Below are 25628 nucleotides of genomic sequence, written 5' to 3'. Positions count from 1 at the left end.
CCCATTCTTCTACACAAATGAGTCATTAAAAATGTTCCTCCATGAGAGAAGGCATTTAATCAACCTGCTACTTAGTCCAAATAAAAGACTTAACAAAACGCCCAGTTCTGGATCTTCAAACATATAGTGGTTAGAGTTCACAAGTTTGAGATTTAATTCCACTAATCGTAAAGGGCGATCTCGTGGTCACTTTAGTCATGAAAGATGCATGTTTCTTTTTTCCATGTTCTCAAAGCATGACACATTTCTTGGCAACAACCATTACCAGTTCAAAGTACTGTCTTTTGGTGCAACATTGGCACCTTGTGTGTTCACAAAGGTACTAGCGGTAGTGGCATTGCATCTGCGCAGGCAGGACATACTAGTCCATGCTTATCTAGATGCATGGCTCAGGAAACAGTACCATGCAATGCTACATCTACACGCTGCACACATTGGAGCTGCTGCACAAATTGGGCTTTTCTATAGCTATAAATATTCCCAAATGAATTTCACCACGAACACAAGTAAATGTTTTTTAGGGGCACAGATAGACACCCAGAAAGACATGGCTTAACCCTAACTGAAAAGGGTAATGACATTCCAGGCAATTGTCCCCTTTTATCAGCTGTTCGTAACAATAACAGTGAGGAAATGTATGTGTCTTTTGAAATGATGGCATCCTGCTTTTACCTTATACCACATGCAAGATTACACACGAGGCACCTATAGTCATGGCTCTGTGCACAGTGGCCCCAAGCAACAGGCAGAGCTCTCAAGTTTACAAAATTGTTAGGAGTGAGTTCTAATTTGCAGATCTGATGTTGAAGGAAACGTCACGTTACATTTAACCCTGCAGCATCACAGAAAGTGGCATCACAGGAAATTGATAAAATGCCCAAAGATACCCCACAAATGATGAAACAAGATGACAATTTCTAAAGTAGGATTGATTTTCAATTTCATAATGCATGCATTTAGCCATTAAATGTTTACAAATATATCCATATAGCCAAAGAGATCCATGTTAGTGCCGGTACACCAAAAGGGGCCTAGGAATGACCCTCTCAACTACCGACTTCTGGCAATTATTGACTCAAGCCAAAAGCTCTTTGCAAACGTGCTACTTAAGAGATTAAGCAGTTGGGCTCATGACCAGGGCCTATTAAAGCCGTATCAAAGAGGCTTTCGCAAGGCCCGCTGCACCATGGACAACATATGTGCGATACAGAGCTTAATTGCATAAACCGAGCATGGACATTGCCCTACTCTTTTCTGATGTTTGGTAGATTACAGCAAAGCCTTCGACCTAGTGTCACGAGATTTGCTGTGGACCAAACTTAAGCGATGGGGCATTGACCTGCCCCTTCTATATTTGATCAAATGCCTTTACTCAGACACGTCTGTCATCGTTAGGCTAAATCAGGAGGGAGAGCTGAGTGTGTCCATCAAAACAAACTCTGGTTGAAGCAGGGGTGGTTTTTGGCCCCATTGCTCGTCAACCTATGTATTTCTGATATGAAACTCACATTTGAAAGAGTTAGAAACTTTCCACCAAAAATGAACAGCGTTGTCATAACATGGCTAGGCTACGCCAATGATGGTGTTATTTGACCAGACCCCTCTCGGCCTCCAGCGCACTTAAACGCCCTGGCCGCTTTTGCCCATGAGAACGGTATGAGGATAAACACAAAAAAGACCAGAATTATGTGCCTGAGGGGCTCCTTCCCTACGAAACCGTCCTTTGTTTAGACATTGGGCAGAGATGGCCTTGATGTTGTAGACTGCTACATATACCTTGGCCTTCCACCAAAACTTAACCCGACTATTCAATTCTATGGGGACATTATGTCCAGCAAGATTTGGCGAAAATGGCTTACCATTAAACGATATGTCAGCGCTGGGGGCAGTATTCTGGAAGTATTGATACTCGTCTATAAAACTTGCATAATTCCAACAGTGCTGTATGGCCTTCAGGCACTTTCAAATAAGCTCATCACTTGGTTAGATACAATAGAAGGCAAAATATTGCGGTTGGCCATGAACCTACCTAGCTCAGTACCTGTTGAGGCTCTTCGAATGGAGTTTGGCACTTGCTACCTGACCACCCTTTGGTTAGCGCAACGCACACTCTTCTATCTGAAATTGCGTTCTTCGCTGAACAATGTTAATGAACTGGCACAGATTCTGGGTACACAACATCAGAATAGAAAAGATAACAGCTGTATGCGTGATCTGGTGGAAACTGCTATGGTGTTGTCTGACCTGGATGTAACTTTGGCACAGGCACTTGATATACCGAACATGGAGCAGATATTAAAGAACAGATAGAGAAAGGGATAGAATTTAGAATATAGACAAGCTTGCTACAAAAAAGATGGGTCTATTCAACTGAGAGCTTTCCGCTTAATGCTCTGCCTACATACCTTACCAGGTACTGCGACCAATCGCTGAAGAGATGTATCTTGCATCTACGCTTCAACATTCTGCCTACTAGGGAGTACCGTGGAGCATGGCGAGGCTTAACATATGATTTGCGACTATTTACCAGTTAGAGGTAATAGACTAAAATCACTGTATCCAAAGAGTTATGGGACGCTAGTCACAACCATAGAAAGGATGGAGATGGATCAATTTTGGAATTGTATTTATAGAGCAGAGTGCACAGTTATCACTGCTGCAGCGCACTTTATAAGGCAGAAGGTATTAATGATACTAGTAAATTAAGTACTTGGAGCTTACATTTTCTATATTAGTTTGCAGTAATACTCATTTTATGGAAGAATGTGTTGATGAATTTAGCACACTGGATTTGAAACATTTAAATATTACAAATGTTTTCTTCTTTTCTCTCGACATTTTACTTGTTTATCACCTCAATTGCACACAAGGGAAATATATTTTATATGTATGTCATTAATGTATGAATTTCCATAGGTATCACTTAGGGTTTGAATTAATCAAATGCAAAATAAAATATATATATATATATATCGCCCCAACTAGAAAATAAATCGCCCATTATGCAATATGAATGACGACACTGGGAGAGACCACTTTGTCATGGCTATAGTGATGCAAGTATGCCTGATAAAGTAAAATCAGAGGGGAGATCTGTTGCAGCATTCTCAGGCATAGTCTACAAATAACATCAAGCATACCTATAAATTCACTCATCAGCTGTGCATTTTAATGCTGGGGGCCTACCCGCAGATGAGCAAAATCAGGCACAATGTCAAATTCATGGACATGGCCTGTGTACATGCCAAAAGAGCGATCGCTATGACGTGGAAAACACTGACTGGTCCTCACTAGGCCAAATGGCTCAAAGAACTAGAACACTGGTCAGACGCGGTAACTAGAATCTGGGGAGAAGGAATAGCTAAGACTGGAGAAGACCCGAGCATGACCTACGAAGCCTGGAAATCGCTGATATGGGACATGTTCCACCGGTCCGATGACAAACCCCCGTGAGCAACGCTGTCTTACCCACAAGGTTTGGACATATGTTTGGAACTTAACCTTATGATAAACCGATGGGCCTCATCCAGAAATCCTGACATTCCCCCGATATTGACCTTACATCTGCTCAGCCCCGTTGCTGAACTAACCTCAGAAAATCGCATAGGATGGTGATGACCTTTGTTGTTTGTTTAAAAGTTAATTTATCAGTTGCGTGTTCTTTCACTGGTACATGGAGATTGCTAATTACAACTATTTTAAATGTACTCTAAAATGCCAATAAGTGTCATGATCTCTGCTTCCAAAAGGTCAGGGTTTTCCCAACTCCCTTGGAAGCAGATCCATAACCCAGGTTCCGAGTGCCAACCAGTCCCAATTGGGACCTTTTGGACATAGTCCTGGCGCCAGTGGCACCAGGCTCATAAATATGCCCAGTCCCAGCGCTGGAAGCGCCGGGCTCATAATGCTTGGGTGGACTCACCTTCAGCAGACCATGCTGCTTACTTGCCTGCCAGTTGAGCCTCTGATCCTCTTCTGTTTGGAACTACTTTTCCTGTTGGGTGGGGCTGGAGCCACTCCCTAGATTCAGAACACTGGAACTCTTCTGGAAGGCAGGAACTCTTTTCTTACCAGGAACTCTTTTCTTACTTAGGCGTGGCTGTGGAAGGAGACACCTAAGCACTACAGGAGGCTATTTAAACCACACCCGGTGGATGAATCTTGCTTTGCGTTATTCTGCAACCTCTGCAGCAGAACGCTCATCGTGTCTTCTGCATCCGGTCCTGGGCCTAAGGAAAAAGGCTTACCATCCTGAATCCAGTCTTCAGCAACACCTATAAAGACAAGAAAGAACAGGTTAGCATTCCGGCATCTGAAAGGCAAAGGCTTACCTACTCTTCGTGCGCTCCGGAGGTCTTCACACTGCATTCCGGCATCTGAAAGACAAAAGTTTACCAACTCTTCGCACGCTCCGGAGGCCTCCGGCGCTGCATCCCGCATCTGAAAGACAAAACAAGGTGCGTTTAAAGACATTGGGGAACTTTAATACTCACGTGCCATTACTCCTTTCCACATCTAATCCAGTGCAGCCGCTCCGAACTCGTACCTGCAAAATAAAAAGACAGTTAGAGCGCATAGTGAAGCAGGCAACAAGCGCTTACGTGCTTCCAGGCGCTTCTATTCATCACACGGGCTCCATCTTCAACTCACTTCAGCCCGTCATCCGCCATCGCCGGAACCCTGCAAAACAAGAGACATCATTACTAAAGACTTTAAAGACATTTGAATGACTCGAAACTTACCGTTCGTGCAGTAAACGACGGACAGCAGTCCTCTGAAGTCAAGAGGCCTGCGCTACCTATCCAGTGAAGAAACTGGTTACAGCACCCTGCCCCGAGGCAGATGGAGAGCTCGGCATTCACTTACCTAAGGTGAGAGCGTTAACCTTTGGGGGTCTACAGGAGAGGAGAAGAGGAAAGAGATAGGGACACCCCAATAACCCCAGTTCATTAACCCCATATTTTCTATCTGCAGACATCTTACTCTACACGTCAGGCATACAGTGCACAGAGGTCCAGCCCAAAGAGCCAACCGGGTGCTACACATCACCTTTGAAGATACGGTAGTCGCCCAGTCAAGACCGGCGCCTCTGCGAGAATCAGGTGAGCGTTACATAAGAACATTTTAAAATAAAATCGGCTGTGCATTTTACATATGCAAAGTTAGCTCAGTACCACAGAAGTGGAAGATTCAATTGCGCCTCTTGTGTGCAGCACTACCTGAATCCATTGTGCCGGATTCCATTATGTGAGTGATGAAATGACTTTTGCTCTGCAGGCGTATAAGAATGATTAGGGGCTAAACCTCCTACTCTGCCCCATTTCTGCAAACCAACAATGATCCCAATCACAAAGGTAAAATGGGCACAGATAAGAGATAGACCTCCTTCGCCTTTTGTGGTAACGTGGGCCGAGCGAATGCTATACACTTAGAAGGCGTGTGAATGTTATTGAATAGTAGACCAAACAGCGAAGTAACAGTGTAAAAAAAAAAAAGGAATATCCAATCAAGGTTCTATATGAAAAAAATGAAAAAACGCAACACTGTACCAATAATTATATGATAATACCAAACAAAAACCTAAAGAAAAGCCACAGAAATGCAGTATGTGATGGTGCAGTAGTCCGAATAGTCATTAGGAAGAAAATCAGTCAAGAAATACAGTAAGGAATTTAAAAAGTGTACGTTCTTGGTGGAAAAGGTACACAAGCGACTTAACTTGGCTTCGTCTTGCACTTCTATTGCACTTGCATGAGCCGAATGACACAAAGCCTAGTAGGATAGTTTGTCTTGTCCTCCCTATGTCTTCCCTCTGTCTTGTGGCGCCTGGAAGCACTTGTGTACAGTTGTGTTATAAATGCCTTATCATATCAATAGGGCCCCAAAGGGTGGGCCAGGGACGCATGGTCGGTGTACCTTAATCCACTGTTAGACAGAGAAAAGGCCTTAAGCATTGATTCGAGCAGTTGCGATTGTGGGTGAAATCTGTGTTGTCCCATTGATCCAGGCTGCACGTCTCTGGCAAGTTAAGTTTCATCGGGTGCTCCGGGCGGTTCTGAAGCAGCATCCAGCAGTGGAGGTTGAAGGGCTCAGGGAGCAGTTTTAGGCTCCGGCATGTTTTGAGATTAGAAGTATCACTGGTTCAGGTTGATGCAAAATCCTAGCTGTTCGATGCTGGTTCCAAATGCAGCGATTCAGTTTTTGGTGTGCTGCTGTTCGGACCGTAGGTGAATACTCTGCTGGAGCATATAGCATTGTGCCAGTTCGGTGGGTTGTATACGAATTGTTCGTTTTACAACTGTTCAAATTACAATTGACCTTTTCACAATTGACCGAATTGTGAAGGTCAATTGTAACATATATGTGGGGGGAAACCCCCCACCCAACGCCAACCCCCCCAAAACCCATATATATATATATATATATATAACCAAACCGATATATATATATGGTCAATTGTAAACAAACAATTTGGGTAATACCGTTCAGTGATGAGAGCACGGTGGCTCAAAGTTGAGTGAGAACCAAAGGCAGCACTGGCGGTTCCCGCTGGTGTTGAAGGTGGCTCTAAGGAAGCTCAAGGCATTTTGAAGGCAACAAACTGGGAACATACTGCTTTGACTTTCAGGGTGCTGTGAAACCCACTGCAAGGCTTTTGGACCAGGTCCTTGCAGTCTGTTTTCCCAGCTTTGGGAGGGTTATGTTAGTGCATTTGTACTGCGCCAAAGCTAGAGGGCATCCAGGCGCCAAATAAACAAGGATAAAAAGAACCAGAAGAGAGTGGCGGGGAATTTATTCATTATGCAGAAATAGAGCAGTTAACTGCTTTCCGAAAGCCAAGTGATTTTCCGTTTTGCTTAACTGTGCAGGTAAGGCATTCCAGGTCCGTGCTCCCTGCACATGAAAGGCATCTTTCAAGTAGGCTAGGGCGTTTCCAAAAATGCACTCATGGCAGATGGACAGCAGTTTAAACTGAATCCGCGCTGTGACCGACACCAGTGCAGTTTCTTTTGTGCTGCCAATGTCAGTTCGGAGCGCTTCATCTGGAATATAATGCGGATGGCAGCATTTTGAGTCTTTTGCAGTCCTTGAATATCTGTCCTATTTGGGCCTCCCAACAAGGCGTTGCAATAATCTATGCGAGGGAGGATTACCGCTCTAACTAGTTTAACATGATTTTCTACGGAAACCAGTGGGGCAACTTGCCTTAGCACCTTAAGATGGTAGTTGGTGCTTTTTGTGATGGCTGCCACGTGGGTTTTTACCTTACGCACTACCATGATCTGAATGCCATTAATTTTGAAACTGACATACACATGACCCAGACTATCTCTGGCTTGCCGGTGAGCGAACAACTTAAGGTCAGTCTTTGTCGCATTCAGGCAACGCCAGTTAGTTGACATCCAACTCTTAATGGTCTGTTAGACTGAGTCCAGCATCAATTGGTCCTTCTCGTGGTTCCCACTGATCTCCAGAATAAGTTGAAAGTCGTCTGCATAGTTGCAGAAAAATAAGTCTAGCGACTCCAGGTCTTTGCACAGTGGGAGGATGTAAATGTTAAACAGGGTTGCAGCAGTGTCAGGCCTTGGTCACCAGCAAGCCACCCCCAATTTACCCCGACAGTGGATAGGGAGCAGACCTTGCCTTTCCCTTGGAGCACTCCTTCACTGCAATTGCCCAGGGCTTTGCAAAGGTCACACCCTCCCAAATGAGGTCCAGATGATTTCTTCCTTATGTCCTGGATGGTTTAAGTGAATCAAAGGAGGAGTGAGAGACCCTCACTTTTATAGGCAAATGCCCACATATGGTTGGAGAAATGCAAGCCTGCTTAAATGGGTCCAGTGCCTGTTGTGACAGGTGGGGTTTGCCTGCCTGTACCATGCCCAAAGTACTTTGTGCTAAGGGAAATGAAGTAGACTAGCAGGAAGGATAGGTGCAGTGAGAAAGAAGATGGTAGAATCGTTCCCCATTTGTGCTGTACTCCCTTGACCACACTAACTCTGCCCCCTTCCCAGGCCCATAGCATCAAAGACCATTTGGTATGCAACACCCTCTCAAGAGGCTAAGCCCTCTGAGTCGGGTGTGTGCTTTGATTTCTATTTTGAAGGTCAGCTCCTGAAGGGGGGATATCTTACTAGAGAGGTGATACATAACCTCACAAAGGATCAAAGGAAGGCACTCCAGTGGTTCTGGTCGGCTGGGTGTAGCAGAGACAGCCAGTCAGGAAGCAGGATTTCACACAGCTTGTCCATGGCTGGGCTGGGCTGACTCGGGGTTGACACAGATTCAGGTGTCTCTTTAATACTTCTAGGGGAAAAACACCATATCCCAAACTTATGTTTAAAGATTATAACTGCCACCAGAATGGTGTCATCAATTGTGTAATTTGGGAACAGAGTGCATATTTTAAATGCAGCCCCTGTGCTCGAGTGACTTGGCTGTCGCTGCAGCCTTCAAGAGGGCACCTGTGACCTCAGGACCTACTCTGTCCCACTGGAGAGCAGGAGCTGCAGATCAGATTACTGATGCAGCAGGGCACAGATGAACATTCTACCTTTCCCTTCTGAGATTTAATTATCCACATTATTGTATTAATAAAAATCAAAGCCAGGACTTCTACACCCTTGCCAGATGCCAATCCTACACAGTGCATTACAACAACACTGCAAGATTTCCATATAGCACAATACGGTCTACTTACAATGTGCCCAGTCAGCACAGCTGTGGACAATTGCTCTAGACAAATATAGACTGTTTACATTGTGCCCAGCCAGCCCAGCAAAGTCCGATTCCATTATGCCCAAATACCCCATTAATGCCTAGTACCATTAGACCCAACTACCAGAGTAAAGCCATTTAACCAAAGACATTTTGAGTAGACAGTATCTAGTGCCTTTTCCCCAGTTGGCACAGTGATGCCCAATTCGATTAGGTCCAGAAAGCACATTGAGACCACTTGCCATTAGTCCCACTGAGCACATGTAGCGGGTTCCATGTGATGATAACCCACACAAGAATGGTGCTGTTTTTTTGCAGCAATATTTGCACATGGAACCTGTGGGGGACAACCCCGCAACCTCCACATTTTTGTAAATGGAGTGGGGGACAACCCTGCTCCCATTTACCCCATATACTATCCCCCTAAATAATGTCGCCTATGCCTTTTCCCAGTGACCATATGTATGGTGACATTATTTATGGGGACAATATTACCTGCTACCATTTAGGGCCATTAAGCACATTTGTGACAGTTGCCTTTAACCTCAGTTCGCACAATGAGTCCTAATTGCATTTGGATCTGTATGGCCGAATGCTATTATCACTCAAATAGGTGAAAATCAAAGGGCCCCACAACAGGGTCTATTCAGTAAACCTATTGTTTTCCACTGCCGGGACACCACGACCATGCTATATAATATATAAGGAAAACAAACCTAATTACTACTTGAAAATTCTGATGGTGTTGCACAATGATGAATATATAAATCCAACCATATCAAATACAAAAATACATATTTTATTTAGAAAAATACATCATTTCATACAAGGTTTCTGTGTTAAAATGCACAGACCTCACACCCCTAAAACAAGGTTCTAACAAACGATTACACAATACATATGAATGTGAGATACAAAAAAACACATTACACATTTAAAATCGAAAAAACACCAACCACATTTAACATAAAAAAGCATTAAAAATTAATTTGCTGTGTTCTCATATATGACCCAACATGTTTATGTCACATGGCTCATTGATGTCAGACATTCATCAGGAGTAGCTCTTATGTAATAGTAAGCAACTGTCAACTTTAATCCTGGTATGGGTAGATCTTGGGTGAATCTTTGTGGAAATTTATAAGAAACACATTAAATATGATAAAAAAAAACTTGCTGCACACCACCTTATCAAACTCATCTTGCTCTAAATGCAAAACGTCAATATTAACAAAGACGTCTTAATAAAGCACCTTTTCTTTTAGTCCCAGTCAGAGACTTCTTAGCACCCAAGCAAGTCTGCTAATAAACAAGTACTTCAAGCTACAAGTGTTCCAAGTTTCAATAGCTGTAAATGCAGATTAAGCACACCGGTTTTCAGCTGAATAACATATTCCCTTTTGATGGGTATCAGATTGACACACTGTATAAGGATATAAACACAGACACCAGAAACCGTGTCACATCTAAAGGTTTCATCATCTAAAAATACACTTGTCTCCAAGTATCAAAAACACCTTACACACATACCTTTTTTAGTGTTCACCTAGACTGTTCAGTTTTAAAGCACAATGTGTTTCACAACCAACATCCTTCTTATAACACCAAGGGTCTGAAACACATTATTTTTCTTTTTTGCCCCCCCTCAATCTACAATACACAAAAGTGAAATGCACTGTGACTAAAACACCATGTGTCTATACCGTATCTCCAACAAAATGTTATTGTATCAAAAGGTATTGCATTCATAGTCCTACGGGACATCTCCGTAGCAAATAAAACCTTGTCAGCCTAGTGTTACGTTTTTACATAACCCATACTGGATAAGCTCCAAGTCTCCTTTCACAGATTGCCCTTTGCAAACCAAAAAGAACTGCCCCAAATAAATCTTACAAAATCTCTTGATTTAATTCATGTGAGGCTTACTGGTGAGCGTACAAATCGCTGTGTCCTCAGATCGTTGTTTTCGGACTCGACAGTCAAACCACACGGCAAACCAAAATAGTGCCATACTCCGCGTGTAACAAACACTCTACGGTTCAAGGCAATAGAAAGGGGACTGACATGAACGCCCTATACCAGCAATGTTATAAATAGAATCCAGAGGCTCATAACAGTAGAAACAGGACTGGTCTCGCATGTAAATAGACAGAGGTACATCTACAGGGTAACAAGGCAACATCACTTACAGAGTCCCTATCTCGGACGTAAGCTATGAAATGTAACTTAATCAAAGACACCCTGCACGCCAAAAAAGGGGAAATACTGATGTTTGAAAATACTGAATATAATGGTTGCATTGAAACAAAGCACTTATCCCTCATGTGTTACTAACATCAATGATCATACCATACTGCATATTTTACAGACTTGATTTTTTTCTATGTAGATAAAAAATTTTTTTTAAAAACTACATTTTGAATAATTCATTACTCTGTTACAGTCCAGAAAGAACAAATTACAACATTGTACCGTCATAGTTGTTTGTTCATAGGTCAGAAGAAAAGCGAAGGCAGATAGTGATCTGTAACATTCTCAACTGTTAATGATACATCGAAAAAAGAGAGCAGATAGAACGACACATAGCCATCTCCTTATCTGGCTCTAAGGATTACAGCACAGGGTCTGCATACAAAGCCATAGAATCACATACCTGGTCATTACAGGCCCAAATGATTATAGAAATATGTATTAGTGCCCGCCAACTATGTGCCACTCTACATCCTCGTTTAGACCAATTATGTGGCTCAGAGTTTTAAAAATCGGTTTCTGTTTAAGGTTGACACATTTTTTTATCAGTAATTTCTTTAATGGTTCCATAATCACCCATTTTAAATCCTCATCTCAGTGACCTTTCTCAATAAAATGTTTTACCATTGGTGCTTGTACAAGCTTGGCCTTGATGCAACTCCTGTGCTCAATCATACAAATCTTACATTTGTGGTTTGTCTTGCCTATATAGTGTAACCCGCAAGGACATGTAATCATGTAGACCACATTCGAGCTGTTACAATTACACAGATCTGTAATGGTCCATAAAGAAGTTAATCCGTCTACCTCCTTAACTGCTGATGTGAATTTGCACATGACACAACATCCACATGGGTAATTACCAATGATTGAGGGAAGGCCCCATAAAGTAGTTTGGCTAAAAATTGCTTTTTCTCCCTTATGTCGTTCCTGATGAGAATGGTTCTTAGATTCTGGCTTCTCTTGAAAGCTACAAGAGGGATAGAGTTTTCTTTGCTGTATATCTTCTTCCAATTTTTGTAAAACACATTCTTAATCTTTTATGAAAGGTCGGAGAAAGTATTAACAAAGACAACATTATTCTCTTATTCTCTCTATAATGAAGATGTCATCAATATATCATGACAATTGTATATTAATTTGGCCAACCTATATGTTGAAATGTTTGAGAATGTGACCATCTATGCTGACACCAACCCATATAAAAATAAATTGTGACAATGCTCACGATATATTGATGGCATTAGAAGATGCCCCAGTGATTCCGGCACTCATGGAGGCGGAATGGTATTACGGGTCTGGCGGCAACCTGATGGTTTTTCCGGCACGGCTACTGCCGGACTCGTAATGAGGCCCATGGTGTTTTAGTCAGTGTATTTCACTTTTGTGTATTGTAGATTGAGGGGGCAAAAAATAAAAATACTGCGTTTCAGACCCTTGGTGTTATAAGAAGGGCGTTTGTTATGAAACACGTTGTGCTTTAAAACCAACTAGTCTAGGTGGACACTAAAAAAGGTATGAGTGTAAGGTGTTTTTGATTGGAGACAAGTGTATTTTTAGATCATGAAACCTTTATATGTGACACAGCTTCTGGTGTCTGTGTCTATATCCTTATACAGTGTGTCGATCTGATACCCATCAAAAGGGAATATGTTACTCGGCTGAAAACCTGGGTGCTTAATCTGTATTTGTAGTGATTGAACCTTGGAACACTTGGAGCTCGAGGTACTTATTTATTAGCAGACTTGCTTGGGTGCTAAGAAGTCTCTGACTGCGACTAAAAGAAAAGGTGCTTTATTTATTAAGACACCTTTGTTAATATTGACATATTGCATTTAGAGCAAGATGAGTTTGATAAGGTGTTGTGCAGCATGGTATTTAATATACTAAATGTGTTTCTTATAGATTTCCACAAAGATTCACCCAAGATCTACCCGTACCAGGATTAAAGTCGAGGGTTGCTTACTATTACATAAGAGCTACCCCTGATGAATGTCTGATGTCAATGAGTCATGTGACAGAAACATGTTGGGTCATATATGAGAACACAGCAATTAATTTTTTAATGATTTTTTTGTAAAATGTTGGTGTTTTTTTTTATTCTAAATGTGTAATGTGTGGTTTTTTTGTATCTCACATTTATATGTACTGTGTAATCGTTTGTTAGAACCGGGTTTTAGGGTTGTGAGGTCTGTGCATTTTAACACAAAAACCTTGTATGAAATGGTGTTTTTTTCTAAATAAAATATGTATTTTTGTATTTGATATGGTTGGATCTATATATTATTTGAATGCCATTATCCGCAGTTAGCATGGAAAGGCCTCATTCCATTAGCTCTAGTAGGCACAGTAAAGCCAAATGCCATTAACCACAGTGTCGCCTTATTCCATTTGCCCAGTAATTACAGTGAGGTCAGATGCCATACAGCCATTAGTACAATGAGGCTAATTCTGTTGGGGGCAGTAAAGAAAATGATACCTGAGGTGGTATACACCTGTGACCAAAGTGAGGCTGAAATATGTTAAGGCATTACGTTGGCACAGTGATGCCTAATTCCATTAGTAGCAGTAAGCAAAGTGAGGCAAGGTACGTAAACTAGTTAGCACAGTAACATGTAAATGGTGTTGTCAAAAGGAGCATTTCTTCCCGTTGGCAGAAGTGCCCGCTGGAGTCCATATAGATTTGTGCTCGTAGCTTCCATCAATTTAGTGTGCACCTTACTTGCATTCACGTAAGGATTTGTTAGGTTGCCCATAGCCTTCTGTGTGTAGTTTACTGAAACTACTTCTCCGATCGTTCTTGTAGCTCCTGGGAGTACTTAAACGGTCAACAGCGCATCAGCTGCTGGTTAGTGCTGCGTGGGTTAAAACATGTCATTCTGTATGCGCTGTCATGCTTTGAAACCTTTTAGTGCATTTTGTTTGAAGTTCAGGTTTTATGCACTACTTGCAAACACGTAGGGATTTGTTAGGTTGCGTATAGTCTTCTGTGTGTATTATTCTGAAACTACATTTGCCGCCGTTCTTGTAGTTCCTGGGAATACATAAACGGCCAACGGTGTATCTGAGCGTCAACAAGGCGCTGCTGGTTTGTGCGGCATGTGCCATATTTTGTTGATTTACTTTTTTATGTTGAGCTCTTATTCAGTATCATTATTATTTATTAAATCACTGAGTGGTTGTAGTCGGAATCTTGTTTTTGCAGGTGCCCCTTTTTACTTTCTGTAGGATATCGTCTGCTAGCAGTGTTTAGTTCTTACCTCTTGCTGATTTTTAGTTTAAGCTGTTCCAACTCCTGCTTACCTGAAGGGTATGATGCTGGGTCTTATTGAGTCCTTTATTTTTCTTTCCAAGGTGTGAAATGTTTTTTTTTTCTATTACTATTATGCTTCTCTTTTCTCGATGATGCAAGCAACTATGATGTGTGTTCAAGGTAGACATCAGCTCTTTGAGAATTACTTGTTCCAAAAGTGCAGATATTTTAGCACTCTATTTCGTGATGGACTTTAATTTTCCTGATAGAACTGTCCGGTCGCAGAAGCCGGCCATGGCTAAGCTCTCACCTGTTGTTGATGGAGGGGTAGGGGGGAATCGATTCCCTAAACCTTTTAAATCTGCCTGTCGAGCTGCGTCCAATATAGATGTAGACACTATTTCTTCTACGGGCACAGACTTTGGTGTCCCAGCACTGGAAAATAGCTCTAAGGTAGAAGTCATGGCTTTAATGTGTTCTCCTCTCAACATCAATACAAGGACAGGGCAAGGGGACCCTAATGTTTTGGCCTAGCATCTTATCCTAATCATTTGAAGTGCCCAATATCTGCTTATCCTGATATCAATATTGGGAGGGGGTTAGGGGATTTAACAATACAAGCTAATGATTTTGTTGTAACAAAAGCAGAAAGCACCTCCCCTCCCCTTCTGACTAACCGAAGTTCTGACTCTGATCCAGTGTAGAGGAGTCCAAATGCTCCAAATGTGGTGGCCTATTATAATTGTTCATTTATAATGTGCTTAATACCAACAAATGGTTTCTAAGCGTGGGATTGGGATTCTAACCTGTGTTGTGCCGCGTTGTCTTGCGTCCAACACAAGTGCTTTGCCCTGAGCTATCCTTCCTCCCCCCGAAGGTGGTGAAATTGAAGGGCTCCCTGCTCAACATTCACTCACTTGGGCAGCACGTTGTTGAGATGTCTGACCTTTTGGTTGAGACTGCTATTGATCTGCTTGCCATAACGGAGACATGGTTGGTGTTAGAAGGGCATGAGTAGTAGTTTCATGCAGATGGTTACAGCTTCCATAGGTTTGAACAAACTTCCTCTAGAGGGGGAGAGGTGGCACTTATTTACCAAGATTCATTGAAAATTCACTCCACTGTGATAAACTCGCTTGAGAATTGTGACTCCTTAATAATGAAACTTTGCATAAATCCCATTACCTCTGTTAGTCTTTTGCTTATTTATCGGCCACCTCAAAATATGCCTTACTTTGAGGATCAATTTCACATCCTTTGCAATGAAACTCTGAGACTGATTTCACATTTTTTGGTATTAGGAGATTTCACCCTATGGGCTGGCAACCCATTGGATGCTGAAGCACTTTCATTTATTAGTGCTCTTGAGGCTCTTGGTATGAGGCAGGAAGTATATACTGCAACTCATCAAGAGGACAACATCCTTAATTGGGTGTTGTCCCAAAATATTGAACTTACTGCCTACTGAAGTTGTGCCTTGCCCATGGTCTGACCACCATCTAATTTCTTTCAACTGATTCAGCCTGACACCACCACTGGAATGAAGGTGTCATGAAAAAGTCAAGAACATTTAGGAGTGTCTACTCCTCAAGCTTTGGCAGCGCTCCCCCCCCCCCCATCCATTGCATTTGTCTTCATCGTTATCAACGTAGGGCCTGGTCTCCAAATATCAGAAGACCATTTTGGATGCTATTGACACCCTTGCACCGTTCAGACTAATAAAAACAAAAAGGAAGTCTAAAATAAGCTGCTAGCTTAATGATTATCAGATTGTATTGAGGAAAGTGAAAAGGACTAAGGAACGTGCCTTGCGTAAGAATCCATGCCCTACCTTCCTTCCTTTATAAGAACGTGGTGGCTGCTTATAAGCAGGCTATTCTTTCCACCAAAAGAACTAACTATAATAATAGAATTTTGGAGTCCATGTCTAGTTCACATGAACTTTTTATCTTCGTGAACTCGAGGGCAAGAGCAAAAGATCAGAGGCAGAGAAGAGCAGTGCATTCAGTGGGATTAGAAATCGAGGGGGGCTCTCCTTAGGGAGTGTTGCCTACTTAGGCCACACCCCCTAATGAGGGGCCCCGCTCTCCTAGGTTTTGGGGGGTGCTGGTAATAGAAGTAGAGCTGGCGCGCACTGCCATTACCTTTGATGCATTCAGCCCCTCCTTTTAAACAAAAGAAGGGGCTGGGCGCACCAAAGGTGTGACACCAGTGTGCCCCAGCTCACACACAGCAGGCAGTCCTTTCATCAAAGGAGCTGGTGGTAGGCAATTCTTTAACCACCGGCTCCTGTGTAGTGCTGCGCGATTACACAGGCTGCTTGCAAGTGTACTTCCTTTCAAATGTGACACCTGCAGGCAGCCTATGTAACTGCAGCGCTTCAGCTACGCAGGCTGCCTGATGGCAGTGTTGGCGTGGCTGGGCCTAGATGGGGTTGGCCCCGGCTGAGGAGCCCTTTTTGGAGACTGCTGGGCCTCTGCCTCGGCTAGCCCCGGCCCACTTAAAGCCCTGGAGAACAGTGAAGCCTGGTGTCCGTCTATTGGGGACGAGTTCATCAGAAAAATATCTGTTCATCAACCGAGCATTACGTCCTGTCTGGCATACCTCAATCTATCTTGCCCCCCCAATCTGTGATTTCTGTGTTGTATCATGAAGTCAAGTCGTCCCAATCTGCTGATTCACAGAACTGTCATCTTGTGAAGGTCAGTCCCTATTTGTGTTCCATGATTTGTTGGAGGACGAGGTGTGTTCAATTTTGAGGGGAATGAAACCTACTTCTTGCTTAGGAGAAATGGCAACCAAAAACATCAAGAACTCTGATGTATTTATTCCATGGATCAACTGGATTATGAATTCATCTTTTGAGGACTCCTCAGTTCCTTTCTCCATCAAGAAACATGGATTATACTGTTCCTAAAAAAGGACAACCTTGATTGAGATAGCAGAAAATTACTGCCCTATTACCAACATCCATTTCTTTTTAAAATTATCGATAAAGTTGGCTACATCCATCATGTGACAGTCTGGTTTTGGAGTCGGTTATTGTACAGAAACAGCACTTCTTGACCTGAAATCAAACGTCACTGGCCTTACCGCCCTGGGCCATATGGCATTGTTGATGCTTCTTGACCTGTCAGCGACATTTGTCTTAGTGGACCATTCTCTGCTTATCATGAGATTGATGAAATTAGGCAGATGTTCCATGTCTGCTGCAGACTGCTTGCACTCTTTTCTGGAACCTTGTAGTGCCAGGGTGCCAGCTGGAGACTTTCAAGCATCTCCAATCCAACTTAACTGTGGTGTCCCTCAAGGCTTCTGCGTTTCCATCATGCTGTTTGATATTTATATTAGACCACTCTGACTTGTTGGACATGACATTATTGCTGTTAATAACATCTATGCTGCCATCAAGTCGTGGATGGCCCAGAATTCTCTTGCTCTTAAGAACAGAGCTATTGATCCTAGGTTCAGCCCCTAGGTTGAAAAAACATGAGCTCTGCTATAGCCATTTTTACTATTGCCGGGTACTCTATTGAAGTATCTCCCTATGTGAAGACACTGGGTGTTTATTTCGATTCCATCCTGTCATTTGACAAACATGTGTCTCAGTTGAGATTATCATGAGCTTACATGAACAAACTGCTTGGGCAAATACGGCCTTACTTGTCCTTGGACAATGGAGCTGTTATTGCTTCATCCCTAATCAATGCCAAGATAGACTATTGTAATAGGCTGCTTGATGGTATCTGCGTTTCTAACATGAACAAATTACAGGTCATCCAGAACGGAATAGTTAGGGCGGATCACAGTCATAAAAAACAGCATGTTAATGCAGCCAGGAGGGATCTACATTGGTTGCCGGTAAAGCACATGATCCATCATAAAGTAGGTACACTTACTTAAAAATGCCTTCATGGACTGCACCTCTCATAGGAAGGGGGAGGGCAGCAGCCCAGCACCCAGCCTGCTGCATCCCCATGACCTAGCCTGAGGTTGCTGCCCATCCACATTCATCCTGCGTGACGCATTCTTTCCCTTCAAGCACCCATCCAGAGGGGATTTCTGAATTGGACCACTTCCTACCTCTTTGCTGCATCTACGACCGTTGTCTGCAATTCGATCGTGATGCAGAGGTAAGCTAAGAGGCCGCCGCTATACGTTGTATACACATTGCCTATCAATGCGTCTTGAAGCTGCTGCAACGCGATCAGCCCTGCTGCATTATTTACCCACCCCGGCGGAACCGGAAGTCGGAAGCCGGCCTGGTCATCCAAGGCCAGGTCTACAAGGCCTCTTGCCTGTCTTTAGCCTGTGCGTAGCTGGTACGTGCAGTGTGCTGTATCCAAACACCTGCAATCCACCATTCACGCAGCACAAACAACACCACAGCTACCAGCATATAGCCACTGGAACACTGCCTACCTGCCTGCTGCCACGCCAATTCAGAGGAACACTCAAAGGTACTTTCCAACTGCAGCCCCAACAGAACTACTCTGCTTGCTATCCCTGCGTCCTTGACTCTGTACGTGGGGGCTATAATAGCCTGACAAATCGGCCCAGCTGTGCTCCGCTGCATTAAGCCAAGTTAATCCTCCTCGGCACCCTCGCTCATTGGCACCCATTCGTGTTGGTTGATGCGTAACAATCACCCTGCACGCTCACTGCCACCACCTACTTGAGCGGCTAAGTACAATATCATAGTATCTAAACCAACCTACTTTATATGAAGCGTGTTATTGTTCAAACCTAATCGTATTCTGTACCTCTCCCGTGATCTACTCTGCCTAGTTTTGCATGTCCAAGCAATAGTACTGCGCTTGCCACACACTATTCCAATTAGGGGGGCACAGGTAAAAGGTGTTTACTTAAATCTATACTGGTATGCATTTAGTTGTTGTCTTGTATAGCATCTTGTGACTACCCTCAGTATAGTGATATGCATGCTCTGCTATCCACTACATACATGTAATATATAGAACCTTAACATGCTCCACAACTGCAGATTGATATTATTTTATTGCTGTTATGTTTAGCATATTAAGTTAATGTGCAGACTCAAAGTCCGATTGCACAATCACCGGCTTAACAAGTGTATAGATTTTTGCTATAACATTCAGCTGCCAGCTAGCCTCTCGCCTTTCTATCCCTTGCAATCAGCCACTCATAGCTACCACTAGCTCCCCCAGTTCCACACACCACTATACACGTCGAAGTATTCATTATCACTTCTGCGTCCTATAGCGATATGCAAGGCACGCTACTGGTACTGCAACCTCTACTCATTATGCAAACTTGGTTTACTATAATGATGTTTCCCTTTTGTATTATTAAAGACAGTGTACCATGCCTTGGTAACCACTATGTAGACCACAAGAACAGTCTGTCCAAACTTGCCTGTCCCCGGTACTTTCCAATCACTTGCCCCACACCATTCCTGCCCACCGTGCCACCATTTCCACTAGGCACTATCCACTCTTACACCACTAGCCTAAATGATTACACATATGCTAGTAAAACTTACACCAAATCACTCACTACAGAGCATGCTCAGATCCACCCCAATACTGAAAACTATCGTTCCCATCCTGGGTGAGACTAGGTACCACCTACATCACCTAGACTGACCCGAGGCTCAGGATCCTTTTGCCCCATCTGCCTAAAATCACTCCCAAACAAACCCACCCCACTCCTTGCCCTAAGATATCTACCAAAATGACCACTTCCAAGCAGAAACTGATCACCAACTTTCAAAGTGACCTCATTAATGCCCGATCCGTAGGAAGCCACGCTACTGAAATTCAAGATCTTATATTACAATTGCAGCTAGATCTCCTTGTCATTAGTGAATCCTGGTTGCACCAAGCTTCAGGTCCTGTCCTGTCACTCGCAATCCCACCTGAATACACCATCCTCAGAGCTTATAGGATTCAATCTCAGGGAGGCGGAGTTGCTATCATAGCCAAGACCAAACTCAAACTGAGATCATGTCCCATTGAAAGCGATGCTGGCTACGAACTCCTTCTAGCTAAACTAGCTATCAACGACAAAACCACCATCAATTTCGTTGTCATCTACAGAGCGCCTAACTCAAATAGCCATCCTGAAATGGATATCTCTCTTGCTTGCTCCACTCATCAAACCTAATACTAAATGCGTCATCCTCGGAGACATCAATTTAGGATTCAATGATAGCCTAGACACTAAAGCAGAAACAATTCACTCAGCCCTCAAGGATGAGCTTCACACAACTTGTTAACGCCCCCACCCACGTTAAAGTTAGAACCTTAGATTGGATCCTTACGCACAACTCCACCATAGCCATTGACTCTATCTCCCCACTCAGTTGGACCGATCACTTTAACATCCAATTTACCATTATCACTGATGAACCCCTCCCCACTGAACAAAAATCAACTCACACTTATGAAGCCAGAAATCTTCGAATGCTCACTCCAGAAAATCTCAGACCTATACTGAGTAAAGCCCTAGACACTATTGATATTTTATTTCTATCGCGCTCATACACAAGTGTTTCAGAGCGTGGCAATGGAAGGGGAACGGGGAAGAACAAAAACAATGATCTTACTAGGCCCAGTGACATTGAGAACGCGCGCAGGGTAGAGGGGGAAGGGGTAGACGTGCATGGAAGGGGGAACAAAAGGAGAGTGCAGAGCAAGACGGAAAAAACTAAAATAATAAAATAATAAATAAAAAGGCAACAAGCAATGGTATTGCAGCCAGCAAGTGGCATGTGCTGGGTTTATAGCAGCAGGCCGGGTAGGTGGAAGAAAAGGGGGGGGCTGTATGGGTACAGATACAGACCCCAGTGCAAGGGGTGGCCCGGAGGCAGTGCGTGAGGGTGGCAAGATGAGCAGGTACCTGGGCCCGGAGGACAGAGGGTGGCCTGGTGCATGGTGCTGAGGGAGAGTAGAATCAACAGGGGAGAGGAGAGGAGAAGGCAGAAGCAAAGAGTAAGCTTTTGAGGTGCTTCTGGAACCAGAGATGGTTCCCCTCAAGTTTTAGAGTGGCAGGGAGGCTGTTCCAGAAGGAGGCACCAGCCGAAGACCGAGATCTACCCCCAGCTTGTTTCTTTGAGAAACGATTGACCCTGAGGGAGTTAGAGGTAGAGGAGTGGAGTGCTCGAGATGGGAGGTATTTGCAGAGGGATAGCTGAAGGTATGTTGGACCCAGGCCCCAGAAAGCCTTGTGGACAATGCAGAGGGTTTAAAATTTAATCCTTGCATCCACTGGGAGCCAATGGAGAGATTTTGGAGCTGGAGAGATACGATCCCAGGGCTTGAGGCCAAGGACAAGTCTCGCAGTCCTGTTCTGGATAAGTTGTAAAGGGCGGAGAGTAGAGGCAGTTAGATTAAGAAAGTGGCTGTTTTAATAGTCCAACTTGAAGAGAACCAGAGCTTGGGAGACAGTGAGCTTCTGGGGGAATGAGAGGAAAGGAAGAATACATCTGAAGAGGTGCAGTAGGAAGTTTGACTTTTTTGATACATCAGCGATGTGGGCGGAGAAGGAGAGTGTGGAATCAAAGGTGACACCAAGGATCTTGGCCTCGCAGGTGGGTATACGAGGAGGGCCAAGGGAGGCCGGCCAGAGAGTGAGGGGAAAGGAAGGTGATGGTGTGCCAATGAGGAGGATCTCTGTCTTGCTGGCATTAAGACAAAGATCGTTGGCGGCACACCAATCTTGAATGGCAGTTGGGAAATCAGTGATGAGGGAGGTGGAGGAGGTGGCCGAGGGCAGCCTGAAAATGAGTGGTCATCTGCGTAGCACTGGAAGTTTGAGCAGAAAATGGGAATACAGCGGGCGAGAGTTGCCAGGTATTAGTTGAAAAGCCAGGGTGAGAGGTTAGAGCCCTGGGGAACACCACAGGTGGAGAGGAAGACCGATGATATGAAGGACCCAAGTTGGACCTGGGAGGGTCGATCAGAGAGGAAAGAGGTCAGCCAGGCAAGAGCCTGATCGGTGATGCCCAGGTTATCCCGGAGACGGTTGAGCAGGATGGTATGGTTGACCGTGTCGAAGGCAGAGGAGAGATCAAGTAGGATGAGAACAGAGGGAATGCTAGAGTCAAGGTTGGAAAGCAGATCTTCGCGGATGTTCAGGAGAGCAGTTTCCGTGCTTCTGCCAGATCTGAAGCCAGACTGATGGTCATGGAGACAGCCAACAGAATCAGAATGAAGGTTTAGCTGAGAGATGGCTTTTCAAGGAGTTTGCCCAAGAAAGGGGTAATGGAAATTTGGCGATGGTTGGCCAGTCGAGCGGGATCCGCTGTGGGTTTCTTGAGGAGAGGATGCACAAGGGAGTTCTTAAGAGGGGAGGGGAAGGATCCTGAGGCAAAGGAGTGGTTGCAGAAGTTGGCAAGGGCCGGAGCGAGGGTATCAATGTGGTCCTTGAGAGTTTTGGAGGAATAGGGATGAACCTGTTTTGACGAGGCTTTCATAGATCGGACTTGTCTAGCGACCTCATCAGGGGAGAAGGGAGGAAAGTAAGAGAGGGAGGGCGGGGGGTGGCTGGAGGAGGGCTGGTGAGTACCGATGGAGAGGAGAGGGAGTGGAGGAGAGTGTGGACAGGATGTCCTGGGTTTTTGAGATAAAGTGTGAGGCCAGGGCATTGCAAAGAGCCTGAGAGACAAGGGGAGGGTTAGGGACTGCAGCAGGGTTGGCTAGCTCCTTACAAATTTTAAAGAGTTCGGCCGAGCTGTTAGATGCTGCAGAGACACGGGCTTGAATGTGGACTCTCTTCTTGGTACGGACAGAGAGACATTATTGCCCTTGGAGTAGGTGACAGGCCAGTTTGTCAGAGGATGAGCAGGAATCCCTCCATTTTCTCTCAGCCGCCCTACACCTACGTTTAAGTGTAGCTAGGTCGGAGTCATACCAGGAATTGCACTTGGCTTTGGACATCAGGCAGATCCTCATGACAGGGGCAAGAACATAAAGCGTATCAGAAATAGAAGAATAGAGAGAAGACAGGGCTGTGTCAGGGTGTGAGTCAGCCAGAGGAAGAGGGGGTGGGGAGAAGGTGGAAGCAAAAGCCTCGACTGACGCACGCTTCATGGGCCGGATGTCCAGGAGGGTAGGTGGCAGTGTTGGGGTAGGCTTGGCTTGGGGGGGGGGGGGGAAGAGAGAGAGAGAGAGAGAAAAGGAGGTAGTGTTCACTCCACTATGTCAATCGTCCGTGACAATCCTTGTCTCCTAGCTGACGCATACAAAACTTGTCTCATCTCGACTATTAATGCGGAAGCCCCTAAACCACCAAAACAAAACGCACCGAAAAACGGTCATGCTTCTGGTTTAATGATGACCTGGTTGCTCTTAGAAGAAAGAAACGTGCCCTTGAACATGTTTATAGGAAAAAACCCACACCAGAATCAGAAAATTCCTTCCTAATGACAAATAAAATATACAAGTCAGCCATTATCTCATCGAAAGCTAATGCCTACAACACGCGGATCAACAACGCTGCTTCTGACTCTAAAGAACTATTCTCGATCCTGAGAGAATTGGAAAACCCAATCCCGACCACTAATCCTAACAAGCCTAGCAAAGAATGGTGCACCACCATACAAGATACCCATGCAACTAAAATGAATCCTTTACAAACAAGAATTACAACCAAAAAGCAATTACTAGCTAGCGAACCCGTTAGTGACAAACATACACTCAATCCCATTGTTAATACCAGCCCTCTATTCTCCTTCACTCCAGTCTCCCAAGAATTAGTCCTAGACACTATTTCCAAACTCAAAGCATCAAACTGTAAAGGAGACTCCGTCCCAGCGCAAATAGTCAAATCGTGCGCCCACACACTTACACCCATCATTACTAATTTTGTGAATGCCTCCTTCAAGGCTAAACTGGTCCCAGCCAGCATTAAAGAAGCGTGGGTTACCCCATTCCTAAAAAAAAAAAAATCCCTCTCTAGACCCGACTGTACCCAATAATTACCGTCCAATGACGACAGTTCCCTTTCTACTTAAAATCATTGACAAAATAGCTTATAATCAAGTCCAAACCCATTTAGAAAATAACCAACTTCTTGGCACAAGACAATCGGGGTTCAGGCTAAACCACAGCACGGAAACAGCCCTACTGGACCACAAAAATCCAGATGGACACCATTAGAGACTCAGGCAAACTATGTATCCTCCTACTGTATACCTCTCTGCAGTGTTCGACCTTGTGGACCATGATAAATTCTGCTCCACGTAAGCGAAAGACGTCAACTTCTCCACTGATACAACTATGTGGATTAAATCCTTCCTAGCTGAACGGACCTCTAGAGTCTCTATAGTTAAGGAAGCTGCTGACCCCTTCTCAGTCCCCATTGGAGTGCCCCAAGGCTCCTGCCTCTCACCCACGCTCTACAACGCATATATTAAGCTCCTTTTCTCAGCCTTAGATGACATGGGTGTCATCTACACCAACTTCACGGATGACACCCAGATCCTCATCCCACTCTCAGGAAACTACACCCAAGAGGCACTACTCATTTAAAAAATGTATGCCATTATCCAAAAGTGGATGGCCTTAAACAGCCTTTGTCTCAATGATGAGAAGACAGAAATTCTCAATGTGGGATCCCAGCCTAAAATTGGTGCTCTCCATCCTGACTATGCCTCCATCAACATCGACAGTATCATGATACCAGTCCTGAAGCAAGTAAAAACCTTTGGAGTTTACCTGGATGCCAGTCTCTCCATGACTAAGCACATCAGCAGCCTTTCATCTACCACCTCATACACAGCAAAACTAATTGCTCTGAGTAGACAATTCCTCACCCCTGCAAATTGCGTTACTCTGGCCAGAGTCTTGATTCTCTCACGACTCGACTATTGTAATGTATTACTACTGGGTACCTCTAGCTCCAAATTAAAAAATTACAACTCATACAAAATAAAGCTTTGCAAGCTGCCCTAGGCATCAGAAAATCAGACCACATATCTAAGATTAGAAGAGATCACCACTGGCTGCCAGTCACAGCTAGAATTATCTTCAAAACTTTGTGCATAACCTTCAAATGCCAACAGGATACAGCACCTAAGTACTTAAACAAGGCACTACAAAAAAAGTAATCACAAGATCCCTAAGATCTAATAAACACCTATCACTGGAGACACCCTGCTATAAGAAAACTAAAGCAGGGGGCAGCAGCTTCCAATACTTAGCACCCAAACATTGGAACTCCCTTCCTGACAGCATCAAAAAAGAGGACTCTCAAACCCTTGCTATTTAACCAAAATGAATGAAACTGTTTTGAGAGGCTGTAAATATGCTATTTAAAGGATTTCAATCAGGCACTCACCCAGGTCTCGCCTAGCATGTAGCGCGCAATGAAACCCTTATTTATTTTTGTCTATAAGTTCAATATTCTGAATGATATACCACTCATA

Source organism: Ambystoma mexicanum, chromosome 9 (assembly GCF_040938575.1).
Source record: "Ambystoma mexicanum isolate Mex_15411 chromosome 9, UKY_AmexF1_1, whole genome shotgun sequence".
Classification (NCBI taxonomy): Eukaryota; Metazoa; Chordata; class Amphibia; order Caudata; family Ambystomatidae; genus Ambystoma; species Ambystoma mexicanum.
The sequence above is the reverse complement of the archived record's forward strand: the minus strand, read 5'-3'. Positions refer to the sequence as shown.